The 25,898-nt window shown below is 53.5% G+C and overlaps 1 long non-coding RNA gene across 1 annotated transcript; it reads right to left on the bottom strand.

Moving 5' to 3' along the window:
* Positions 1-637: 637 nt before the first annotated feature.
* On the bottom strand, positions 638-24,984 carry LOC133360961 (uncharacterized). The gene is made up of 2 exons (XR_009757325.1): positions 22,042-24,984; positions 638-849 (listed from the first exon to the last, which is right to left on the bottom strand). It is a non-coding gene; the product is annotated as an uncharacterized LOC133360961 (long non-coding RNA).
* Between the last annotated feature and the right edge of the window lie 914 nt (positions 24,985-25,898).

Genomic DNA, 25,898 nt, shown 5'->3' with positions numbered 1-25,898 from the left:
ACAGGAAGCGGCGTCACAGGAAGCGGCGTCACAGGAAGTGACATCACAGGAAGTGTCAGAAGCAGCGTCACAGGAAGCGGCGTCACAGGAAGTGACATCACAGGAAGTGTGAGAAGCGGTGTCACAGGAAGCGGCGTCACAGGAAGTGACATCACAGGAAGTGTGAGAAGTGGCATCACAGGAAGTGACATCACAAGTGTCAGAAGGTGTCACAGGAAGTGGCATCACAGGAAGTGACATCACAGGAAGTGTGAGAAGTTGGGTCACAGGAAGCAGCGTCACAGGAAGTGACATCACAGGAAGTGTCAGAAGTGGTGTCACCGGTAGTGTGAAAAGTGGCGTCACAGGAAGTGACATCACAGGAAGTGACATCACATGAAGTGTCAGAAGCGGTGTCACAACAAGTGTCAGAAGTGGCGTCACAGGAAGTGGCATCACAGGAAGTGACGTCACAGGAAGTGACGTCACGGGAAGTGTCAGAAGCAGCGTCACAGGAAGCGGCGTCACAGGAAGTGACATCACAGGTAGTGTGAGAAGTGACGTCACGGGCAGCGGCATCACAGGAAGTGACGTCACAGGAAGTGTCAGAAGCAGCGTCACGGGCAGCAGCGTCGTCACAGGAAGTTGAGCTCCTCACTCTTGTCCTGGAAGATGGACATGAGCCTGGCCTTGCGGTTCTTCTCCTCCGGCGCGGAGGGAAGGGGCTTTGCCGAGCCGGCCTCGCGCTCCCGGGGCCCGCCGCTGCACCCCACCGACGCCGAGTTGAGCAACGCCGAGTTCATTCTGACCGGAGGGGTTGGCGCTTTGTCCTGGACCTCAACATAACCGGACATCCTAGGGGGGCGTCAGCTGGTGGGGGGGGAGGGTTCGGGGGAGGATAACGTTGTGGGGGGTGGTGAGGGGGGCAGACAGAGAGAGAGACGGGGGGGGGGGGGGTAAGAGGCAACATCACTCACGAGCGTTAACGACATCGACAAAACGACCTCGTCGTTCGTAAGCAGTGCGGCTTTCCAAGTGGTAACCAGCAAACGACGTGAGGCTCTGGGTGGAGTGCATCCGTCGAACGTTTTGTTTTATCCGCTTGCAAGTCACTACTTAGCCCGTTGGGGATACCTCAACAGGATGAACAATTGGCTAAGATATCGTTCGTTCTGAATTCGTTCGTTCGTTACTCAATCCGCTTGCCCTGGCGAGGGTCGTGGCGGCGGCATTTTGAGTAGTGGCGGTCCAGACCTCCCTTTCCCTGGCAACAGACTCTAGCTCTACATTACTATACACCAAGCTACGTAGCGATCTGGCCATCACAAACGATTGCTCAACCAAGTGGCCAAGATCATCATCATCACGTGGAAATTTAAAACAGCAGGCTAAATACTCGAAACGCGTGACGTCGATTCCAAATGTGGAGTGGGAGAAAACCCGGAGGTCCCGGAGAAAAATCCATGTGACCACCACGGGGAGAAAGAGAGAGAGACACGCAGACTTCGCAAATACAACAGGCACCCCGTTAGGGTCAGGATCAAACCCGTGACCTCCTGTATACCGAGCGAGATAGTTAACATCTCCTAGCGACCGTGGCACCGTCAATTTACACAGGAGGGTCCTGCCAATTTTGTTACGGTAGGGTTGAGCAATGTCGCTGCTGCTGTTGCTGCCTAATCTGTCCCGTTGGCCTGGAACAAAGCGGTAGTGGTGGCGGCTGCGTTCCTGAAGAACACCACGTTAAAATGGAAATAAAATAAATCTACATATATAAAAGAGAAATGTGTGAATGTGTCTGTTCAAAATGTTTAGCGTACTTCCCACCATGCAACAAACTTGAAATTTGCCATGTGGGTAGCTTCCAGACTGTACACAATGCAGAACGTATAAAAATAGACTTTTGTATTTTGGGGGACGGGGGGGGGTGCAATAATGGATGTAATATTTTGCACGGCAAGTGAGCGGTGACGTCACATCTGTGATGTCACCCGCAGGGGGCAGCGTCACGCAGCGTGCCTGCTGACGTCACGCAGCGTGCCTGCTGACGTCACGCATACCCCCCCTCTACCTTCCGCGTCAGAGGTCCGTACCCGTACCCGGCCGCATCAGGGTCGCAAACGGGTACTCGTACCCGGCCGTACCCGTACCCTAAGCGTACCCAGCCGGGTACCCAGCCGGGTACGGGTAGGGTACGGGTATCGGGCACCTGATTGCGACCTCTGGGATGAAGCCATGTTGCAGGCGTGGGTGGGTTGATTCTAGGAACTTGAATTGTGAGAAGAGACAAGACGTTGGGAAATGAGTGACAAACGGTGACTCACCAGTGACTCACGGCCTACCCGTACCCGTACCCGTACCCGGCCGCACCAGGGTCGCAAACGGGTACCCGTACCCGGCCGGGTACGGGTAGCCGGGTATCGGGTAAGGTACGGGTATCGGGGGGTACCCGGTTGCGACCTCTGGTATCCGCGTAGGCCGTATATTAATCCAAGACAAGAATCCAAGTCTCGGACGAAGCCGGGTCGTCAAGCTAGTCATATATACCACAGGGGGGCAAAGCACGGCCAGCGATAGCAACGTGAGATGGGTACTTAGGCCCGAACAAAGACTGAGGGCGCAGCGTGGTGGCGGTAGCCATCTAGAAGCATCCAGCAGCATCTCAATGCTTCATGCGATGATGATGACAATGACGACGCTACAGCTAGGTGGCCATTATCACCGCCGCTTGTTCCAACTCGCGCTACGACGTAGTGGTTTCCGACGTTTCGGGCGCAACACAAGTGTCCGTAATCAGGTGGGAAAGCAACGCTTGTGTTGCACCCGAAACGTCGTGATTGATTTGATTTCATAGCTAAGTGACTTTACCGAAAGGACCAAAGAGTATGGATTCCTGCAGTCACGAAAGCTTGTAGTAGTTTCCGCTTGTTGGATCGCGGTGGATATCCAGGTCGAACAAAAACTGACGGCGAGCATGTGGTTGGGTTGCATCTACAAGCATCCAGCAGCGTCCCAATGCCTTGTGCGATGATGATAATGATGCAATGCCGAGGTGGCCATTACCAACACCGCTCGTTTCTCGATGGCGTTCTGTCCAATTCGCATTCACGTTATAAAAAACACGTGTTCCCTATGCTGCATTCATCGTCGCGTTTTAAATATATCCAATTCGCGTTATGAAAACCACACGCAGCGTTATAGAACACACAACTTTAAAGGTGACCTTTCAGCATTGGGGATGTGATTTTGGCCGAGATGTTAACTACCTCACCTGGTATACAGGAGGTCGTGGGATTGATCCCGACCCCTGCTGCTGTACATTTGGAGTTTGCGTGTCTCTCTGCCCGTGGTGGCGTGGAATTTTCTGCGTTCCGAGTGTTTGCCTTTATGATAGTTATCATAGTTTAGGTTTGAGTTCATATTTTAGCTACTAGAGGAAAAAACAGAGAACCCTTAATGGAACCGATTGCAGAACAAGGGAAAAGATAAGAAACTCCACTCACACTCACTCGACTATTAAAACACTTTATATTTGACCAGGTAAGGCCCACTGAGGTATGTAGTTATTTTTGGCTTTCACGAAGTGTGTAGTGTAGTGTGTATTGTAACGTGGTGTGTAGTGTAGTGTCTAGAGGTGTGTATACTGGTAGGAACCTCCTGATTACACCATCCCACAGGGGATTATTGTGTCCGTTGTGCAGGGAGGGGCTGGGTGGGGCTGGGTGGGGAGGGTGGGGAGGGGCTAGGTGGGGAGGGGCTGTGTGGGGAGGGTGGGGAGGGGCTGGGTGGGGTGGGTGGGGCTGAGTGGGGGGTGGGAGGGGTGGGGCTGGGTGGGGAATGGCTGATCACCCCGTGGTGCCCTTACAAAACTCAACGTTTAACCTACTCACGCCGGCTTGTGCCCGCCCTCACAGTCGGCCATATTTGCGGAATACACCACGCCGCCGTTGACCCTGCAGGCCATTGACCGAGCAACCCAACGTTCCTACCAGCTCCCTCCGCAGGAATGTGTTAGTGTCTAGTGTAGTGCATCGATGTTGAACTTCTTTCGTACCCTACATAGCCAACCGTGCTAATCTGAGGTGCGGGATATGGACAACAAACTAAACACAAAAAATTCGTTCTAAGGAAATTCGTTTTCAATTTGGAGTGGCTTATCGTGTGTAGCCTTAACAGACCGTTGGGACAAGTGCTGTTAACGAGTAGCACCTATGAAGGCCAAAACGGCACGCAAAGAGTTGAGTGGCCAACAACACGCCCGGCCGCCTTTGTCTCCCTCGCAGAGGTCGCAAACGGGTTTTGATTCCTTACCCGTACCCAGCTGCACCAGGGTCGCTAAACGGGTACCCGTACCCGTACCCGTACGGGTACGGGTAGGGTACGGGTATCGGGCACCTGATTGCGACCTCTGGGATGAAGCCATGTTGTAGGCGCGGGTGAGTTGATTCTAGGAACTTGAATTGTGAGAAGAGACAAGACGTTGGGAAATGAGTGACAAACGGTGACTCACCAGTGACTCACGGCCTACCCGTACCCGTACCCGGCCGCACCAGGGTCGCAAACGGGTACCCGTACCCGTACCCGTACCCGGCCGGGTACGGGTAGCCGGGTATCGGGTAGGGTACGGGTATCGGGTACCCGGTTGCGACCTCTGCCGAGCAGGAAATCGAACCCGGCTGGCCGGGTTTGTAGTGCAGGGCGGTGTAACCGCTCACCCCTACAAGTCACCCCTACAAGTCACCTCTACACTCACTCACACTTTAGAACCAGGGGTGACATCGGGAGAGGCTGGCACTTGAAACTGAATGCTCACGACACGATAGAGAGGTCTAGAGCCCATCGAGAGGGCAGTTTGACCTGATCGACAGAGACCAACACTCACACAGACACCCATTGACTCACAGAGGCCCATATATTCATCCCACAGAAGACCATACACTCATCACAAATAGACCCATAGACTCACACAGAGACCCACAGACTCATCACACAGAGACCCATAGACTCATCACACAGAGATCCATAGACTCATTCCAGAGAGACCCACAGACTCGCCACACAGAGACCCATAGACTCATTCCAGAGAGACCCACAGACTCACCACACAGAGACCCATAGACTCATTCCAGAGAGACCCATAGACTCATCACACAGAGACCCATAGACTCATCCCAGAGAGACCCACACTCACCACACAGGGACCCATAGACTCATCAGAGACCCACAGACTCATCACACAGAGACAAACAGACTCATCACACAGAGACCCATAGACTCATTCCAGAGAGACCCATAGACTCATCACACAGAGACCCATAGACGCATCCCAGAGAGACCCACACTCACCACACAGGGACCCATAGACTCATCACACAGATACCCACAGACTCACCACACAGAGACCCATAGACTCATCACACAGAGACCCATAGACTCATCACACAGAGACCCATAGACGCATCCCAGAGAGACCCACACTCACCACACAGGGACCCATAGACTCATCACACAGAGACCCATAGACTCATCAGAGACCCACAGACTCATCACACAGAGACCAACAGACTCATCACACAGAGACCCACAGACTCATCACACAGAGACCCACAGACTCATCACACAGAGACCCACAGACTCATCACACAGAGACCCATAGACTCAGCAGAGACCCACAGACTCATCACACAGAGACCCATAGACTCACCAGACAGAGACCCACAGACTCACCACACAGAGACCCACAGACTCACCACACAGAGACCCACAGACTCATCACACAGAGACCCACAAACTCATCACACAGAGACCCACAGACTCATCACACAGAGACCCATAGACTCATCACACAGAGACCCATAGACTCATCACACAGAGACCCATAGACTCATCCCAGAGAGACCCACACTCACCACACAGGGACCCATAGACTCATCAGAGACCCACAGACTCATCACACAGAGACCCACAGACTCATCACACAGAGACCCACAGACTCATCACACAGAGACCCACAGACTCATCACACATAGACCCACAGACTCATCACACAGAGACCCACAGACTCATCACACAGAGACCCATAGACTCAGCAGAGACCCACAGACTCATCACACAGAGACCAACAGACTCATCACACAGAGACCCATAGACTCACCAGACATAGACCCACAGACTCACCACACAGAGACCCACAGACTCATCACACAGAGACCCACAAACTCATCACACAGAGACCCACAGACTCATCACACAGAGACCCATAGACTCATCACACAGAGACCCATAGACTCATCACACAGAGACCCATAGACTCATCCCAGAGAGACCCACACTCACCACACAGAGACCCATAGACTCATCAGAGACCCACAGACTCATCACACAGAGACCAACAGACTCATCACACAGAGACCCACAGACTCATCACACAGAGACCCACATACTCATCACACAGAGACCCACAGACTCATCACACAGAGACCCATAGACTCAGCAGAGACCCACAGACTCATCACACAGAGACCCACAGACTCATCACACAGAGACCCACAGACTCATCACACAGAGACCCACAGACTCATCACACAGAGACCCATAGACTCAGCAGAGACCCACAGACTCATCACACAGAGACCCACAGACTCATCACACAGAGACCCACAGACTCATCACACAGAGACCCACAGACTCACCACACAGAGACCCACAGACTCATCACACAGAGACACACAGACTCACCACACAGAGACCCACAGACTCATCAGAGACCCACACAATGCGATATGGGTGTACATATCGTCTACGGCATCAGAAAACAGCAGTATTTGTAAGATCAACAGCAGGAGCATCTATAGTAGGAACATCAATAACAACAGTAAGAGTAGCAGCAACATCAGTAATACCAGCAACAACAATAATATCAGTAAGAACAGCAGTAAGTAGCAGCAACAACAGCAGCAACAACAGTAGCAGCAACAACAGCAGCAACAACAGCAGTAATAGCAACAACAGCAGCAGTAACAACAGCAATAACATCAGTAATAGCAGCAGCAGTAATAGCAACAGCAGTAACAGCAACAGCAGCAGCATTAATAACAGCAGCAGTAATAGCAACAGCAGCAGTAATAGCAGCAACAGTAATAGCAACAACAACAGCAGCAGTAGTAGCAGCAGTAGTAGCAGCAGCAGCAGCAATAACAGCAGTAATAGCAGCAGCAGTAATAGCAACAACAACAGCAGCAGTAGTAGCAGCAGCAGTAATAGCAACAACAATAGTACCAGCAGCAGCTGCAGTAGCAGCAGGAGCTGCAGCAGTAATAACAACAGCTGCAGCAGTAGTAGTAGCAGCAGCAGTAATAGCAACAGCAGCAGTAAAAATAGCAGCAGTAATAGCAGCAACAGCTGCAGCAGCAGTAATAGCAGCAATAGCAGCAACAGCAGCTGCAGCAGCCGTAATAACAGCAGCAGTAGTAGCAACAACAACAGCAGCAGTAGTAGTAGTAGCAACAGCAGAAATAATAGCAGCAGTAACAGCAGCTGCAGCAGCAGTAATAATAGCAGCAGTAGTAGCAGCTGCAGCAGTAGTAGCAACAACAACAGCAGCAGTAGTAGCAACAGCAGTAATAATAGCAGCAGTAATAGCAGCTGCAGCAGCAGCAATAATAGCAGCAGTAGTAGCAACAACAACAGCAGCAGTAATAGCAACAGCAGTAATAATATCAGCAGTAACAGCAGCTGCAGCAGCAGCAATAATAGCAGCAGTAGTAGCAGCAGTAATAGTAGCAGCAGCTGCAGTAATAGCAGCAGTAGTAGTAGCAGCTGCAGCAGTAGCAGCAGTAGTAATAATAGCAGCAGTAATAGCAGCAACAGCAGCTGCAGCAGCAGTAATAATAGCAGCAGTAGTAGCAACAGCAATAATAATAGCAGCAGTAACAGCAGCTGCAGCAGCAGTAATGGCAGCAGCAGTAGTAGCAGCTGCAGCAGTAGCTGCAGCAGTAATAATAGCAGCAGTAGTAGCAACAACAACAGCAGCAGTAGTAGTAGTAGCAGCAGCAGTAATAATAGCAGCAGCAGTAGCAGCTGCAGCAGTAGCAGCAGTAGTAATAATAGCAGCAGTTATAGCAGCAACAGCAGCTGCAGCAGCAGTAATAATAGCAGCAGTAGTAGTAGCAGCAGTAATAATAGCAGCAGTAATAGTAGCAGCAGTAGTAGCAGCTGCAGCAGTAGCAGTAGCAGCAGTAGCAGCAGCAGTAGTAGTAGCAACAGCAGTAATAATAGCAGCAGTAGTAGCAGCTGCAGCAGTAGTAGCAGCAGTAAAAATAGCAGCAGTAATAGTAGCAGCAGCAGCTGCAGCAGGGAGAGGGGATTCTAGGCGAGGGGAGGCTGCGTTCCCATGGGAACCACCGAGGCCGCAAGGCCCCAGGCGGTTGAGGGCCGCTCGGCAGATGGGGCCGCCATTGTCTTCCAGTGCGGGCAGATGTCTGTGTGTGTGTGTCACTGTGTGTGTGTGTCACTGTGTGTGTGTGTCACTGTGTGTGTGTGTCACTGTGTGTGTGTGTGTCACTGTGTGTGTGTCACTGTGTGTGTGTCACTGTGTGTGTGTGTGTCACTGTGTGTGTGTGTCATTCCGCATGCCCAGCCACCGCATGCCTAAACAGCTTTGTTCGGCCGGATCGAGGGGGCTAGACGGGCGCGGCACGGGCTGGAGAAGAGATGGAGTGATGTGGTACAGGAGGACGTGGAGCTGAGTGGACTTGCCGATGACCGGTACCAGCGGTGTCAAGATCGGCCTCTGTGGAGGAGGCTCGTGAAGGACGCTACTGGGCAGTTGGAGGCAGTCGCCCTCCAACAACAACGGAGGGCGGAGGAGCGACGCTCACAACAACGAGCGGAGCGCCGGGTGGCTAAAGCACAGCAAGTTGGCACAGTAGGGGGCACAGGTGGTGCATCAGCCAGTCATCTCGGTCATCTCGGTCAGTCGACCCGTGGCACCTGGGTCTGCCCCGTGACCTCCTGCCAGCGGGCGTTCGACACTTCACGTGGCCTCGGGGTGCACTTGGCCTGGCACAGGCGTCGTGGTGACGTCACCGCCACTTAGTGGCGAATGGCGGTTGTTGTTGTTGTTGTTGTGTGTGTCAGTGTGTGTGTGTGTCACTGTGTGTGTGTGTCACTGTGTGTGTGTGTGTCACTGTGTGTGTGTGTGTCAGTGTGTGTGTGTGTCACTGTGTGTGTGTCACTGTGTGTGTGTCACTGTGTGTGTGTGTGTCAGTGTGGTGTGTGTGTCAGTGCGGGCAGATGTCTGTGTGTGTGTGTGTGTCACTGTGTGTGGTGTGTCTGTGTGTGTCACTGTGTGTGTGTCACTGTGTGTGTGTCACTGGTGTGTGTCACTGTGTGTGTGTGTGTCAGTGTGTGTGTGTGTCACTGTGTGTGTGTGTCACTGTGTGTGTGTGTGTGTCACTGTGTGTGTGTGTCACTGTGTGTGTGTGTGTCAGTGTGTGTCAGTGTGTGTGTGTGTCACTGTGTGTGTGTGTCAGTGTGTGTGTGTGTCACTGTGTGTGTGTGTCAGTGTGTGTGTGTGTCACTGTGTGTGTGTCTGTGTGTGTGTGTGTGTCACTGTGTGTGTCAGTGTGTGTGTGTGTCACTGTGTGTGTGTGTCAGTGTGTGTCACTGTGTGTGTGTGTCACTGTGTGTGTGTGTGTCACTGTGTGTGTGTCACTGTGTGTGTGTTACTGTGTGTGTGTGTCACTGTGTGTGTGTGTCACTGTGTGTGTGTCACTGTGTGTGTGTCACTGTGTGTGTCACTGTGTGTGTGTGTGTCAGTGTGTGTGTGTGTCACTGTGTGTGTGTGTCACTGTGTGTGTGGTGTGTGTCACTGTGTGTGTGTCACTGTGTGTGTTGTGTCACTGTGTGTGTGTGTGTCACTGTGTGTGTGTGTGTCACTGTGTGTGTGTCACTGTGTGTGTGTGTGTCACTGTGTGTGTGTGTGTCACTGTGTGTGTGTGTCACTGTGTGTGTGTGTCACTGTGTGTGTGTCATTGTGTGTGTGTGTCACTGTGTGTGTGTGCCTTCTATGACCTCCTGTCACAGGTGCTGGCTAAAGTGGCCACTCGGGACAGAGTCATCTTGTTGGGTGACTTCAATGCCCGAGTTGGTCATGATGCTGGCACCTGGTCTGGAGTGATTGGAAGGCATGGGCCAGATCAGCTCAATAACAACGGTAGGAGGCTGCTAGATTTTTGTGCAGCCCATGGGCTTGTAATTACCAACACGCTCTTCTGGCATCGGCGCATCCACACAACATCATGGATGCATGCCGGGTCCACGCAAGAACATCTGCTGGACTACATAGTGACGGACCAGCGGATGCGAGCTCATGTCCTTGGCACCAGGACCTACCATGGAGCCGATCTGCCCTCTGACCATCGACTAGTCATCTGTAAGATGCGCCTGCCATTCTTCCACTCCGGTGGTGGGTGTACACCTAGGACCCCATTCCAACCTAAGGTGGCCTGGTCTCAGTTAGCTGATGAAAGTTGCAAGCAAGAATTTAATCATCGCTTGCAGCTGGGGTTGGCATCGTCCCCCACTCCTCCTGATATCGAGGGTAAATGGGCGAGGTTCAGGACTGTGACTCATGCAGCTGCAATGGCTGCTTTGGGTACGTGGTCCAGACCTCCCCAGAAACCCTGGCTGACAGAGGAGGTGTTCAAGATAGTTGAGAAAAAGCGACAGGCCCACTCTCATCGGCTACAGCATCCCACGTCATAGAATGAGGAGGTTTACCGCAGCCTTCGCTCGGAGGTTCGGAGAGCCGTAAGGCGCTGCAAGGATGGGTGGTGGTCGCGGGTTGCTGAGGAGATGGAGTCTGCCTCAGTGGCCAGCGATCACAAATCACTAATTAACTCCATCAAAAAAGTAACCTGCAGCGCCACACCTATTACCATCATTAGGGGAAAAAACGGTGATCCAATCTCCGACCCCCAGGAACAGGTTTGCAGATTTTCTGAGCATTTCTGTGAGGTCTTGGGGGAGGTGAAATCCCTCAGCCAGGAAAACATCATGGCACAAAGTGGGGATAACCCTGCTGAGGCTGCGGTGCCTCAAATATTGGAAGAAGTCACCCCCTGTGAGTGGCTGGCTGAGGTGCCATCTGTTGAGGAAGTACTGAAGGCGATCCGGAGTCTGAAACCAGGAAAGGCACCGGGCAGAGATGATCTCCCAAGCGAAATGCTCAGGGAGGGTGGCGTTTGTGCACAGACTGCCCTATATGACATCATAACAACAGTATGGACCACTGGACGGGTTCCGCAGGATTGGAAGGATGCCCTGGTGGTCCCCCTCTTTAAGAAGGGGGACCGCACAGACTGTAACAACTACAGGGGCATCTCATTCCTCAGTGTGCCAGGAAAGGTCCTGGCAAGGATTATTCAACATCGCCTTGCTAGGCACGCTGAGGAGAGGCTTGCGGAGCCCCAATGCAGTTTCAGGAAAGGGCGGTCCTGCACAGATGCCATATTTTCTGTCCGTCTGCTACAACAGAGGTGTAGGGAATTCCAACAAGACCTATATCTCTGCTTTATTGACCTGGTCAAGGCCTATGATACCATCAGTAGGCCTGGGCTCTGGGTTGTTCTTCGTGCTTTCGGAGTCCCTGACCCTCTGCTTACGCTGATTAAGGACCTTCATGATGGTGAGCGGGCCCGGGTAAAACTACGTGGCCGGGAGTCGGAGCCTTTCCCTGTACACCTTGGGGTGTGACAGGGATGTCCTCTGGCTCCCACATTATTTAACATCTATTTTGGCCGCGTAGTTCATGAAGCCTTCAATAGCTGTACTGGGAGAATTTCCATTTGGTACAGATATAATGGGAGGCTGATCGATGCCCGGGTGCGATCAAGGGATGGCTCCCTATTGGTCAACCACGTTATGTATGCCGATGATTTGGTAATAGCTGCTCATTCAGCGGAGGAGTTAGAGATGCTGCTGCTGAGACTGGAGCATGCCACTAAGAGGTGGGGCCTTACCATCAGCCCCACCAAAACTAAGCACCTGCCTGGGTATTTTGTACCATCGGACACTCCACCCCCACAACTCCCAATCGGTGATGGGGCAGTAGTGGAGAGAGTGGAGAGTTCCCCATACCTGGGCAATGTGCTTATGACCGGCTCCAGTTTAACAGCAGAGGTCTCACTCCGAATCAGTCGAGCGGCAATATCTTTCCATCGGTTGCGTAACGCTGTGTGGAAGCTACCTGGTCTGTCGCTCCGCACGAAGCTTCGGGTCTTCTCGGCCACAGTCATTCCCTCCCTTCTCTACGCTTGCGAAACGTGGACCCCCCTAGTGGAGCATCTTCGCCGGAGCACGCCGTGGCCGGGGCACGCTGTGGCTGCATGACCCGGCCAACGCAGCCTGGCCTGCCCGAAAAAGAAGCTCATGCGATGGGACCGTGTCCCCAGATCAAGGATTGTGTGAGCTCCTCACACGATCCAGCCTGCTGGTGAAAACCCAGGATGGATCGTAGCCTGCTCAGGGCCAGCCTTGAATGTTTCTAACCGGCGCAGATGTTCCATTAGGTGGGGGGGGGGGGGGAGTCCCACGTTTCGCAAGCGTAGAGAAGGAAAGAGCAAGACCGTGGCCGAGAAGATCCGAAGCTTCAGGGTGCAGCGACAGACCAGGTAGCTTCCTCATGTTGTTACGTAGCCGACTCACCCACTCACCCGACTCACTCACTGACACACACACTCACCCACCCACCCGATCACACATTCACTCACACACTCACACACTCACCCACCCACCCGATCACACATTCACTCACACACTCACCCACCTACCCGATCACACATTTACTCACACACTCACCCACCCACCCGATCACACATTCACTCACACACTCACCCACCCACCCACCCGATCACACATTCACTCACACACTCACCCACCCACCCGATCACACATTCACTCACACACTCACCCACCCACCCGATCACACATTCACTCACACACTCACCCACCCACCCGATCACACATTCACTCACACACTCACCCACCCACCCGATCACACATTCACTCACACACTCACACACTCACCCACACACCCGATCACACATTCACTCATTCACCCACCCGATCACACATTCACTCACTCACCCACCCACCCAACCACACATTCACTCACACACTCACCCACCCACCGACCACACATTCACTCACTCACCCACCCACCCACCCGACCACACATTCACTCACTCACCCACCCGATCACACATTCACTCACTCACTCACTCACCCACCCACCCGATCACACATTCACTCACTCACTCACCCACCCACCGACCACACATTCACTCACTCACTCACCCACCCACCGACCACACATTCACTCACTCACTCACCCACCCACCCGATCACACATTCACTCACTCACCCACCCACTCAACCACACATTCACTCACTCACTCACCCACCCACCCACACATTCACTCACTCACCCACTCACCCGATCACACATTCACTCACTCACACACCCACCTACACATTCACTCACTCACCCACCCACCCACTCAAACCACACATTCACTCACACACTCACCCACCCACCGACCACACATTCACTCACTGACTCACCCACCCACCCACCCGATCACACATTCACTCACTCACCCACCCACCGACCACACAGTCACTCACCCACCCACCCGATCACACATTCACTCAGACACTCACCCACCCACCCGATCACACATTCACTCACACACTCACCCACCCACCGACCACACAGTTACTCACCCACCCACCCGATCACACATTCACTCACTCACTCACCCACCCACCTGATCACACATTCACTCACTCACTCACCCACCCACCCGATCACACATTCACTCACACACTCACCCACCCACCGACCACACAGTCACTCACCCACCCACCCGATCACACATTCACTCACACACTCACTCACCCACTCACCCGACTCACTCACTCACTCACACACCCACTTACCCGATCACACATTCACTCACCCACCCACCCGACCACACATTCACTCACCCACCCACCCGACCACACATTCACTCACCCACCCACCCGATCACACATTCACTCACTCACTCACTCACCCACCCACCCGACCACACATTCACTCACACACTCACCCACCCACCCGACTCACTCACTCACACACACACTCACCCACCCACCAACCACACATTCACTCACTCACTCACTCACCCACCCACCCACCCGACCACACATTCACTCACTTACCCACCCGACCACACATTCACTCGCTCACCCACCCACCTGACCACACACTCACTCACTCACACACCCGATCACACATTCACTCACTCACTCACCCACCCACCTGATCACACATTCACTCACTCACTCACCCACCCGACCACACATTCACTCGCTCACCCACCCACCCGACCACACATTCACTCACTCACACACACACTCACCCACCCGACCACACATTCACTCACTCACCCACCCACCGACCACACAGTCACTCACCCACCCACCCGATCACACATTCACTCACTCACTCACTCACTCACCCACCCACCCGACCACACATTCACACACCCACCGACCACACATTCACTCACCCACCCACCCAACCACACATTCACTCAGTCACTCACCCACCCACCCGACCACACATTCACTCACACACTCACCCACCCACCCAATCACACATTCACTCACACACTTACCCACCCACACACCCGATCACACATTCACTCACTCACTCACCCACCCACCCGATCACACATTCACTCACTCACCCACCCACCGACCACACAGTCACTCACCCACCCACCCGATCACACATTCACTCACTCACCCACCCACCCGATCACACATTCACTCACACACTCACCCACCCACCCGATCACACATTTACTCACACACACACTCACCCACTCACCCGACTCACTCACTCACTCACACACCCACTTACCCGATCACACATTTACTCACACACACACTCACCCACTCACCCGACTCACTCACTCACTCACACACCCACTTACCCGATCACACATTCACTCACACACACACTCACCCACTCACCCGACTCACTCACTCACTCACACACCCACTTACCCGATCACACATTCACTCACACACACACTCACCCACCCACCGACCACACATTCACTCACTCACTCACCCACCCACCCGACCACACATTCACTCACTTACCCACCCGACCACACATTCACTCGCTCACCCACCCACCCGACCACACACTCACTCACTCACACACACACTCACCCACCCACCGACCACACAGTCACTCACCCACCCACCCGATCACACATTCACTCACACACTCACTCACCCACCGACCACACATTCACTCACTCACTCACCCACCCACCCAACCACACATTCACTCACTCACCCACCCACCGACCACACATTCACTCACTCACCCACCCACCTGACCACACATTCACTCACTCACTGGGAGCCCAAGATCATCGTCACCAGGTGTTGCCCCTCTCCCCGAGATATAATCCTACCTATCACCCCGTACGGCATGCACAGTGCTTCCCTCCAGCCAGCAAAACTTGGTGCTGCTGTTGTTGTTGATTCCAATGAGTCCATTGCTAACCGCAACGTTGAAACCCTCCGTTCCTCAACGCGAGTCCAAGATGGAGAACATTTGTGCGCGTCGGCCCGAACATTGTAATGATCGACGACCAATAATTATAGTTACTAACTGTGACGATCTGTGTGGTTATTTTGTTATTGTTGCGAATTGGTCTGAGAGCCCAGAGTCACAAGCCGCTCGGCACACCTGCTCTCACCTAACCGGTTCCTCAATCCAGCCACTCACCCAGCCACTCACCCAGCCATTCAGCCACTCAGCTACCCAGTCACTCAGCAACTCACCCAGGCACTCACCCAGCCACTCAGCCACTCAGCCACTCACCCAGCCACTCAGCCACCCAGCCACTCACCCAGCCACTCAGCCGCCCAGCCACTCACCCAGCCACTCACCCAGCCACTCACCCAGCCACTCAGCCGCCCAGCCACTCACCCAGCCACTCACCCAGCCACTCAGCTACCCAGCCACTCACCCACCCAGCCACACACCCACCCAGCCACTCACCCACCCACTTACCCAGCCACTCACCCAGCCGCTCAGCCACTCAACTACCCAGTCACTCACCCACCCAGCCACTCAGCTACCCAGCCACACACCCACCCACTCACCCAGCCATCCACTCACCCACCCAGCCACTCACCCACCCACTCACCCAGCCACTCAGTCAACATCTCGCCAAATACAGCAATAGGCATCGTCAGGGATCGAACCCACGACCTCCTGTGTACTCACCCACCCAGCCACACACCCACCCAGCCACTCACCCACCCACTTACCCAGCCACTCACCCAGCCGCTCAGCCACTCAACTACCCAGTCACTCACCCACCCAGCCACTCAGCTACCCAGCCACACACCCACCCACTCACCCAGCCATCCACTCACCCACCCAGCCACTCACCCACCCACTCACCCAGCCACTCAGTCAACATCTCGCCAAATACAGCAATAGGCATCGTCAGGGATCGAACCCACGACCTCCTGTGTACCAGGCGATGTAGTCAACATCTTTCCAAATACAGCAACAGGCATCGTCAGGGTCAGGGATCGAACCCACGACCTCCTGCGTACCAGGCGAGGTAGTCAACATCTTTCCAAATACAGCAATAGGCATCATCAGGATCAGGGATCGAACCCACGACCTCCTGCGTACCAGGCGAGGTAGTCAACCTCTTTACAAATACAGCAATAGGCATTGTCAGGGTCAGGGATAGAACCCACGACCTCCTGCGTACCAGGCGATGTAGTCAACATCTTTCCAAATACAGCAACAGGCATCGTCAGGATCAGGGACCGAACCCACGACCTCCTGCGTACCAGGCGAGGTAGTCAACATCTTTCCAAATACAGCAATAGGCATCGTCAGGGTCAAGGATCGAACCCACGACCTCCTGCATACCAGGCGAGGTAGTCAACATCTTTCCAAATACAGCAACAGGCATCGTCAGGGTCAGGGATCGAACCTCACGACCTCCTGCGTACCAGGCGAGGTAGTCAACATCTTTCCAAATACAGCAATAGGCATCATCAGGATCAGGGATCGAACCTCACGACCTCCTGCGTACCAGGCGATGTAGTCAACATCTTTCCAAATACAGCAATAGGCATCGTCAGGGTCACGGACCGAACCCACGACCTCCTGCGTACCAGGCGATGTAGTCAACATCTTTCCAAATACAGCAATAGGCATCGTCAGGGTCAGGGATCGAACCTCACGACCTCCTGCGTACCAGGCGATGTAGTCAACATCTTTCCAAATACAGCAATAGGCATCGTCAGGGTCACGGACCGAACCCACGACCTCCTGCATACCAGGCGATGTAGTCAACATCTTTCCAAATACAGCAATAGGCATCGTCAGGGTCAGGGATCGAACCCACGACCTCCTGCGTACCAGGCGAGGTAGTCAACATCTTTCCAAATACAGCAATAGGCATCATCAGGATCAGGGATCGAACCCACGACCTCCTGCGTACCAGGCGAGGTAGTCAACATCTTTCCAAATACAGCAATAGGCATCATCAGGATCAGGGATCGAACCCACGACCTCCTGCGTACCAGGCGAGGTAGTCAACATCTTTCCTAATACAGCAATAGGCATCGTCAGGGTCAGGGACCGAACCCACGACCTCCTGCATACCAGGCGAGGTAGTCAACATCTTTCCAAATACAGCAACAGGCATCGTCAGGGTCAGGGATCGAACCCACGACCTCCTGTGTACCAGGCGATGTAGTCAACATCTTTCCAAATACAGCAATAGGCATCATCAGGATCAGGGATCGAACCCACGACCTCCTGCGTACCAGGCGATGTAGTCAACATCTTTCCAAATACAGCAATAGGCATCGTCAGGGTCAGGGATCGAACCCACGACCTCCTGCATACCAGGCGAGGGAGCTGGGGATCCGTCGGGACGCCGCCACTAGGCTAGGCCACACGGCAGAAGCAGCAGCAGCAACAGCAGCGACCATCGCTACCCCTACTGGCAGCTGACTGACGCACAGAGACAGCTGCCGCTGGAGGTGCCCCTAGGCCAGACCACACAACAGCAGCAGCAGCAGCGATCATCGCTACCCTCTACTGTGAAACCACCACAGGCTGGGTGGGCTACGTGAGACGAGACAGACGAGGTCACGTGTCTAGACAGACGACGTGAGACGAGACAGACGAGGCCACGTGTCTAGACAGACGACGTGAGACGTCACAGACAAGGTCACGTGTCTAGACGGACGACGTGAGACGTCACAGACGAGGCCACGTGTCTAGACAGACGACGTGAGACGACTCAGACGAGGCCACGTGTCTAGACAGACAACGTGAGACGAGACAGACGAGGCCACGTGTCTAGACGGACGACGTGAGACGACTCAGACGAGGCCACGTGTCTAGACAGACAACGTGAGACGAGACAGACGAGGCCACGTGTCTAGACAGACGACGTGAGACGACTCAGACGAGGCCACGTGTCTAGACAGACAACGTGAGACGAGACAGACGAGGCCACGTGTCTAGACGGACGACGTGAGACGACTCAGACAAGACCACGTGTCTAGACAGACGACGTGAGACGAGACAGACGAGGCCACGTGTCTAGACAGACGACGTGAGACGAGACAGACGAGGCCACGTGTCTAGACAGACGACGTGAGACGAGACAGACGAGGCCACGTGTCTAGACGGACAACGTGAGACGAGACAGACGAGGCCACGTGTCTAGACAGACAACGTGAGACGAGACAGACGAGGCCACGTGTCTAGACGGACGATGTGAGATGTCACAGACGAGGCCACGTGTCTAGACAGACGACGTGAGACGAGACAGACGAGGCCACGTGTCTAGACAGACGACGCGAGACGACTCAGACGAGGCCACGTGTCTAGACAGACGACGCGAGACGACTCAGACGAGGTCACGTGTCTAGACAGACGACGCGAGACGTCTCAGACGAGGCCACGTGTCTAGACAGACAACGTGAGACGACTCAGACGAGGCCACGTGTCTAGACAGACGACGTGAGACGAGACAGACGAGGCCACGTGTCTAGACAGACGACGTGAGACGAGACAGACGAGGCCACGTGTCTAGACGGACAACGTGAGACGACTCAGACGAGGCCACGTGTCTAGACAGACGACGTTAGATGTGGCAGACAAGGCCACGTGTCTAGACAGATGACGTGAGACGAGACAGACGAGGCCACGTGTCTAGACAGACGACGTGAGACGAGACAGACGAGGCCACGTGTCTAGACAGACGACGTGAGACGAGACAGACGAGGCCACGTGTCTAGACGGACGACGTGAGACGAGACAGACGAGGCCACGTGTCTAGACAGACGACGTGAGACGAGACAGACGAGGCCACGTGTCTAGACAGACGACGTGAGACGAGACAGACGAGGCCACGTGTCTAGACAGACGACGTGAGACGAGACAGACGAGGCCACGTGTCTAGACAGACGTGAGACGTCTCAGACGAGGCCACGTGTCTAGACAGACGACGTTGAACGACTCAGACGAGGCCACGTGTCTAGACAGACGACGTGAGACGAGACAGACGAGGCCACGTGTCTAGACAGACGACATGAGACGAGACAGACGAGGCCACGTGTCTAGACAGACGACGTGAGACGAGACAGACGAGGCCACGTGTCTAGACAGACGACGTGAGATGTCACAGACGAGGCCACGTGTCTAGACGGACGATGTGAGATGTCTCAGACGAGGCCACGTGTCTAGACAGACAACGTGAGACGTCTCAGACGAGGCCACGTGTCTAGACAGACAACGTGAGACGTCTCAGACGAGGCCACGTGTCTAGACGGACGATGTGAGATGTCTCAGACGAGGCCACGTGTCTAGACAGACAACGTGAGACGTCTCAGACGAGGCCACGTGTCTAGACGGACGATGTGAGACGTCTCAGACGAGGCCACGTGTCTAGACAGACGACGTGAGACGAGACAGACGAGGCCACGTGTCTAGACGGACGATGTGAGATGTCACAGACGAGGCCACGTGTCTAGACGGACGATGTGAGACGTCTCAGACGAGGCCACGTGTCTAGACAGACGACGTGAGACGAGACAGACGAGGCCACGTGTCTAGACAGACGACGTGAGACGAGACAGACGAGGCCACGTGTCTAGACAGACGACGTGAGACGAGACAGACGAGGCCACGTGTCTAGACAGACGACGTGAGACGAGACAGACGAGGCCACGTGTCTAGACAGACGACATGAGACGAGACAGACGAGGCCACGTGTCTAGACAGACGACGTGAGACGAGACAGACGAGGCCACGTGTCTAGACAGACGACATGAGACGAGACAGACGAGGCCACGTGTCTAGACAGACGACGTGAGACGAGACAGACGAGGCCGCGTGTCTAGACAGACGACGTGAGACGAGACAGACGAGGTCGCGTGTCTAGACAGACGACGTGAGACGACTCAGACGAGGCCACGTGTCTAGACAGACGACGTGAGACGAGACAGACGAGGCCACGTGTCTAGACAGACGACGTGAGACGTCACAGACGAGGCCACGTGTCTAGACAGACAACGTGAGACGAGACAGACGAGGCCACGTGTCTAGACGGACGATGTGAGACGTCACGGACAAGGCCACGTGTCTAGACGGACGATGTGAGACGTCACAGACGAGGCCACGTGTCTAGACAGACGACGTGAGACGACTCAGACAAGGCCACGTGTCTAGACAGACAACGTGAGACGAGACAGACGAGGCCACGTGTCTAGACGGACGATGTGAGACATCACAGACGAGGCCACGTGTCTAGACAGACGACGTGATACGAATCAGACAAGGCCACGTGTCTAGACAGACGACGTGAGACGAGACAGACGAGGCCACGTGTCTAGACGGACAATGTGAGACGACTCAGACGAGGCCACGTGTCTAGACAGACGATGTGAGACGAGACAGACGAGGCCACGTGTCTAGACGGACAACGTGAGATGTTATAGACAAGGCCACGTGTCTAGACAGACGACGTGAGACGACTCAGACGAGGCCACGTGTCTAGACAGACGACGTTAGATGTGGCAGACAAGGCCACGTGTCTAGACAGATGACGTGAGACGAGACAGACGAGGCCACGTGTCTAGACAGACGACGTGAGACGAGACAGACGAGGTCACGTGTCTAGACAGACGACGTTGAACGACTCAGACGAGGCCACGTGTCTAGACAGACGACGTGAGACGAGACAGACGAGGCCACGTGTCTAGACAGACGACGTGAGACGTCACAGACGAGGCCACGTGTCTAGACGGACGACGTGAGATGACTCAGACGAGGCCACGTGTCTAGACAGACGACGTGAGACGAGACAGACGAGGCCACGTGTCTAGACGGACGACGTGAGACGACTCAGACGAGGCCACGTGTCTAGACAGATGACGTGAGACGACTCAGACAAGGCCACGTGTCTAGACAGACGACGTGAGACGACTCAGACAAGGCCACGTGTCTAGACAGACGACGTGAGACGAGACAGACGAGGCCACGTGTCTAGACAGACGACGTGAGACGAGACAGACGAGGCCACGTGTCTAGACAGACGACGTGAGACGAGACAGACGAGGCCACGTGTCTAGACAGACGACGAGAGACGAGACAGACGAGGCCACGTGTCTAGACAGACGACGTGAGACGAGACAGACGAGGCCACGTGTCTAGACAGACGACGTGAGACGAGACAGACGAGGCCACGTGTCTAGACAGACGACGTGATCCGAGACAGACGAGGCCACGTGTCTAGACGGACAATGTGAGACGTCTCAGACGAGGCCACGTGTCTAGACAGACGACGTGAGACGACTCAGACGAGACCACGTGTCTAGACGGACGACGTGAGATGAGACAGACAAGGCCGCGTGTCTAGGTGGACAACGCGGACGTACCGGTTGGACAGACGTGAGGTCCAGGCGACATGCAGAGTCGTGGGCTCCACCCCCGCGGTCAGCGAATGTTCCTCGGGACCGTCCCCACTGAGACACACGCAGAGAGACACACAAAGACAAAGGTCCCCCGCGTAGCCTCGGAGGACGAACGGGGGCAAGTGCTTTCTAGATTTCGAGCTTTCGTGACTGCGGGGATTGATCTTCTTGGTTGTTTCGGTAAAAGTCACGTAGAAGGGAAGTAATAAAATAATAAAAATAAAACATAATAAAATACAATTCTCACGACGTTTCGGCCACAACGCAAGCAGCCGTCCTCAGGTGAAGAACAGGTCTGTCGGAAAGACACACACACAGACACAGACACACAGACACACACAGACACACACACATTCACACAGACACTCACACAGACACACCACATAGACACACATACAGACACACACACAGACACACACACACACATTCACACACTCACACACTCACACAGACACACCATATAGACACACACACAGACACACACAGATAGACACACACAGACAAATACACAGACAGACACGCAGACACGCACACACACAGACACACACATTCACACAGACACACACTCACACAGACACACCACATAGACACACACACACAGATAGACACACACAGACAGACACACAGACAGACACGCAGACACACACGCAGACACGCACACAGACACGCACACACACAGACACACACATTCACACAGACACACACACACACAGACACACCACATAGACACACAGACAGACACACAGAGACACACACGCAGACACGCTCACAGACACGCACACAGACACGCACACACGCACATTCACACAGACACACACTCACACAGACACACTCACACAGACACACCACAGACACACACATAGATAGACACACACAGACAGACACACCGACACACACGCAGACACGCACAAAGACACACGCACACAGACACGCGCACACAGACACGCGCACACGCACATTCACACAGACACACTCACACAGACACACCACATAGACACATACACAGATAGACACACACAGACAGACACACAGACACACACGCAGACACGCACAAAGACACACGCACACAGATACGCGCACACAGACACGCGCACACGCACATTCACACAGACACACTCACACAGACACACCACATAGACACATACACAGATAGACACACACAGACAGACACACAGACACACACGCAGACACGCACACAGACACACGCACTCACACGTACAGAAACACACACAGACACACTCACACACACAGACACACACAGAAACACACACTCACACAGACACACCACATAGACACACAGACAGACACACGCACACAGACACGGACACAGACACACTCAAACAGACACACTCACACAGTCACATACACACAGAGAAATTCGCACAGACACACTCACACAGACACATACACACACACGCACACAGACACACACACAGACACACTCACACACACTCACACACACATACATACACACTCGCACAGACACACACACAGACACACTCACATATACAGACACAGACACACACACAGACACACACACAGACACACAGACACACACTTACACAAGCACACACACTCACAGACACACTCACACACTCACAGCCACACGCACTCACAGACACACAGACACACACACACAGACACACTCACACAGACACAATCACACAGACACACACACACAGACACACAGTGACACACGCACTGTACACATACACACACAGACACACACACAGACACACAGACACACACTTACACAAGCACACACACTCACAGCCACACGCACTCACAGACACACAGACACACACACACAGACACACTCACACAGACACAATCACACAGACACACAGTGACACACGCACTGTACACATACACACACAGACACACTCACACAGACACACACACACAGTCACATACACACACAGACACATTCACACACACACACTCACACAGTCACACACACACACACTCACACACACAGATACACACACACAGTCACATACACACAGTCACACACACAGTCACATACACACAGTCACACACACAGTCACATACACACACAGACACATTCACACACACTCACACAGTCACACTCACAGTCACACACACACAGTCACATACACACACAGACACATTCACACACACTCACACAGTCACACTCACACAGTCACACACACACAGTCACATACAGACACATTCACACACACTCACACAGTCACACACACACAGTCACATACACACACAGACACACTCACACAGACACACACAGTCACATACATACACAGACACATTCACACACTCACACCCACACACTCACACAGTCACACAGTCACATACACCCACAGACACACTCACACAGACATACACAGTGACACACGCACTGTATGCACCCACACTTACACACACACAGACGCACTGTACAATGGACACGCAAGACAAGGCAAAGATCCCCCGTGTAGCCTTCAGCAGACTGCCGGGGCAAGTGCTGTGAGTGGTGAGCCACAACAGCAGCAGCAGCAGCGCCTACGAAAGCCAAGACACAGACACACACACAGACACACACACACACAGACACACACACAGACACACACACAGAGACACACACACATACACACATACACACAGACACACACACACAGACACATACACACATACACAAATACACACAGACACACACACAGACACAGACACACACAGACACACACACAGACACATACACACATACACACAGACACACACACACAGACACATACACACATACACAAATACACACAGACACACACACAGACACAGACACACACACACAGACACACACACAGACACATACACACATACACACAGACACACACACACAGACACATACACACATACACAAATACACACAGACACACACACAGACACAGACACACACACACAGACACACACACAGACACATACACACATACACACAGACACACACACACAGACACATACACACATACACAAATACACACAGACACACACACAGACACAGACACACACACACACAGACACACACACACAGACACAGACACACACACACACAGACACAGACACACACAGACACACAGACACACACACACAGACACATACACACATACACACAGACACACACACAGACACATACACACATACACACAGACACACACACAGACACAGACACACACACACACAGACACACAGACACACACACACAGACACACACACACAGACACACACACACAGACATACACATACACACAGACACACAGACACACACAGAGACACACACAGACACACATACACACACACACAGACACACACAGACACACAGACACACGCACATACACACACAGACACACACACAGACACACACACACAGACACACACACAGACACACACAGGCACACACACACACAGGCACACACACACAGACACACACACACACAGACACACACAGAGACAAACACACACACAGACACACAAAGACACAGATACACAGACAGACACACAAATACACAGACAAAGACACTCTGATACACAGACACACACAGACCAAAAGACACACACACAGACACACACACAAAGACACACAGATACACAGGCACACAGACACACAGATACACAGACATATACACAAATACACATATACACAGGCACACAAATACACACACAGACACACGCACAGACAGACACACACACAGACAGACACAGACATATACACAAGCAAAGACACACAAAGACAGATACACAGACACACAGATACAGACACAGACACACAAATACACAGACACACAAATACACACACAGACACACGCACAGACAGA

This window comes from Lethenteron reissneri, chromosome 70 (assembly GCF_015708825.2).
Source record: "Lethenteron reissneri isolate LAM-NWPU_2019-01 chromosome 70, ASM1570882v1, whole genome shotgun sequence".
Lineage (NCBI taxonomy): Eukaryota > Metazoa > Chordata > Hyperoartia > Petromyzontiformes > Petromyzontidae > Lethenteron > Lethenteron reissneri.
This window is presented reverse-complemented; position numbering and strand designations above follow the sequence as displayed.